Raw genomic sequence first — 4079 nt, forward strand, 5'->3', positions numbered from 1 at the left:
GACGCGAAGGCCAAAAATCTAGGAAAAAGTGACATATGGTGGCAGTTTCCAAAAATAACTCAAGTGTAACTCCAACTACTAAAAATAGATCCCTATTTTTTAGGTACATTTTTTTCTTCTTTTTTTTTTCTTTTTTCTTTTTCAGGAAATGTTGCCATGCATGCACGGAGAAATTGCGTAGATCTGGGGAGAACTAAGCAACTAACTAACACATGCATCGACCAACTGCGGAGGGAATGCTTCTACGCAATTCCTGGGCTAACTGGTTTTGGCTGACTCTCATGCTCTGAGTAGTTTCCCAACTGAAGGTAGGCTGCTAGCTGGGTTTGCATAATTCTAGAGTTGAAACTCATTGTTGGCTTGAACTACGCTTTTCTTGAGAGCAAATTTAGTTACCCTCTAGGATTGCGCAGATCACCAAGGCATGCCTAGAACCAGATTGCAACCAAGTCAAAAGGTCAACTTGTGGTTAGACAAAAAAGAAAGTAAGCAAACACAAGCTATAAAGAAAAAGATAAAACTCAATGAAAGCACAAGTACCTAGGTCAATGTAAAGATAAGATGCTAGGATTTTAGTAGGGAGGCTCCAAAACGAAGTGTAGGCATAATTTTGGAGGGTGGTTGTAGCCGCTACAATAGGTTAAAAGGAAAACATTTGAACCTATGTTATTTACTTAAATTTAACTCCCATTAAGCTTAATTATATCTTTATTGAGAAGGAAATGTTGGTACTTATTCATGCCATTAATAAATTTCAACATTATATCTCTAGTTATGAAATATTTGTCCATATAGACCATTTCACCATTAGGTATTTAATGAATAAAACTATAACTAATGGTATGGTATCAAGATAGCTATTACTAGTATAGGATTTTAACATTACACTCCTAGATCGACCTGAAAAGCAAATTTGGTGGTAGAATTTCTCTCTTGCATTGATAATTTTGGTGAGATTGTTCCAGTCTTAGATACCTTACCATATGAGAATTTATTTTCTATATCTATTAACTTCCCATGGTTGCAAATGTGGAAAATATTTGTATACAAATAAGTTACTAGTAAACTTCTCACCATGAGAAAGAAGAAGGTTATCAAGAAAAGTGCCAAATATTCATGGATCAAAGGAGATCATTTCTATACAAGATCAAATTTGATAATTCGTAGGTGTATTAGAGAAGATAAAACCTTTGATATTTTAAAATAATGTCATGATGAACCATGTGGTGTTCATTTTGGATATAAAAGGACTACTTATAAGGTGCTTCATTTGAGATACTATTGGCAAACTCTTTTTAGAGATGCCAAGAAGTATGTAAGAAGTGGGAATAACTATTAATGAATAGTTCAACAAATAGCAGCAAATGAGATGCCCCTTTATATACAAGTTCTTGCGGAGCCTTTTGAAAAATGGACCTTGAACTTTGTAGGGCCTATTGATCCTTTCTGAAAAGGAAAAAGGTATATACTAATGTGCACTAATTATGTTACCAAATGGGTGGAAGCAAAAGCCTTAATGTGAGCAACTAAACAATTAGTAGTCAGTTTCATGTTTGAAATATATTTCTAGAATTTGGGGTTCAAGGAGAAATTGTTACTAACTAGGGAGCATAATTTACTTCTAATTTTGTGAGGGAAATTATTGAAAATTACAAAATAAGGCACTGAAAGTCTTCTCCTTATCATCCATAGGTAAATGACTGAGTGGAATCTACAAATAAGATTTTAAAATAAATCATGACCAAGACATCCCAACTTCATAGGAAAGACTGGGCAGTTAAACTTCTAGAATGTAACAACTCGAAATTAAAATTTACAACTAATTACATCAATTTATGCAATTAAGAATCAACATATAAATATTCAACTAATTAGCATAGAATTTTAAAAAACATGAGCAAATATGACTTAGCTGTAGCGACGATATTCCATACTTGTGATTTCAAATTTGAATGCCATTTGAATCCCACTAATCGCAACAAAGTTATGGGGATGACTCTCCACCCAACTATAGGCTTAACTACACATAATCTTTCTACAACTGGCCACCCTTGAGCCAGGGAATTCTTTGTCTCAGAACACTTTTCTTCCAAGATAATGGATGAAGGAATGGATGAATCTCATCCTCCTCATCGTCCATTAAATAGACCAAACAAATGGAAATGAGTCTGCGTGCACATATTCCATACATGCAACTTTTATTTATTTGTTTTTACTTAATTTAACTCTTTCTTATTTTATTCCTTTATTATTTTTGTTAACTTTACTTATTCTTACTTTTTTATAGTTTACTTTTATATATATTTATTTAGAACTCCAGTTAATTATTTACTATTTTATTTATTATTATTATCATATTTTCTTCATTATTTATTATTTATTTACTATTATTATATTTTCTTTATTATTTACTATTTGTTTACTATTATTATGTTTTCTTTATTGTTTATTATTTATTTACTTATATTTTAATATTATATTATTTTATTTATTTATTATTATTATTTTTCTTATTATTAGGGCCATTAAATACTCCCCCTTTTAAAGGAACTTATTCCCAAAGTTAAGTTGAATCATTTAGCATTTTATTTTATTTAGTTATTTATTACTTCAAGTTTGTCCTACACCCTCCGCTGAACTAGTATAACCAGCAGGCATCGAGAGTTTCCACAATACCCAGGAAATCCTAAGGAACCTCTGTATTTTTTCCAAACTTTCAAAACCAGGCATAAAGCCTCATCTATCTGTACGATATCCCAAGGTTGTCTCCAAGGTTTGCACTCGACTTAGACCTCATCTTCCCCAAGGAAGGCACCCGACTGAGTACTTCATGCAGTAGTACTCCATGCATCTCAAAAGGTTGGCTAAGTCCCTCCACACTCACTAAGGTGCACAGCCCCAAGCATCAAATTCCTTAAAACCCCACCAAATGTTGGCATCCCAATCCATTATCAGGAACTTGGCCTACAATATCAGGCACTTGGCCTCCTCAAGATGGTCCCATAGCCCCTCAAGAGTTATCCATCAAGAGCTATACAATACAAAGGAACCACTAGCATATGTAGTGTTGATTGATTATGTCCCCAACCAATATGGTGTTACATATTCTCCCTCATAGGTATGGGCTCCCGCGACATCATCAAATAAACCAGCCCTCTTGGCCCATTTGTGGAATTCCTGACAATCATCACATCTCAACATGCAACCAATGCATTAGTTATAATATCATAATATCATAGAAAATAATCCACATGCTAAATCTTGCATGCCATCATGAGAACATGACATCATTGTTATTGCAACATTTTGAATAGTAAAGACTACATACTCATGCATGTCATAAAATTTGCATGCAATTACCACATGCTTCTCACCATGAATTACCATCATAAATTATAGCCTCAACATATCTGTGTCAAATATATATATTGACATCACATAATAAATGGAACCACATGTCAAAATAGAAAAAATCCTTGGAACAAAGTCTACCCAATAACCTTTAAATATGCGTAATTAATTGCCATGAATCCATCTTGTATAGTTTCAATAATTCATATCAACAATAAATTGCCATTGATGCATCCTTGTGTTTTATTGGACTCGAACAATCATCTAACTCACAATATCACAAGTGTTAGATATCATACTATCCAATAACATATATTTTATGCTATATTACTCAAATATTTTACAATTTTGTTATACCATGAAAGTGAATTCACTTATATTTTATACATTTATACCATACAAATATCATATACATCAAGTATTTTTATCTTTTTTTTTTCAATATAAATAAATCAATATATATATATATATATATATATATATATATATATATATATATATATATATATAAAGAAGTTAATCTATTTTGAAAGTAATTCTTATGAATAAAAAATGTTCTATGGTATCATATATAAGAACTTTTATCACTAGAACCCCAAGGGTTAGTCCAATCAGTCAAGACGAGGCCTCGCCAGATGGAAGGTCACAGGATTGATTCCCGAAAGCTCTTGGGGTCAGGTCTTGCAGTAGGCCGCAGGGCGTCAAGCCTAGATTTTTCCAGTGGACGT

Source organism: Pinus tabuliformis, chromosome 8, assembly GCF_031772625.1.
Source record: "Pinus tabuliformis cultivar Carrire ecotype Pingquan chromosome 8, CPIR1, whole genome shotgun sequence".
Classification (NCBI taxonomy): Eukaryota; Viridiplantae; Streptophyta; class Pinopsida; order Pinales; family Pinaceae; genus Pinus; species Pinus tabuliformis.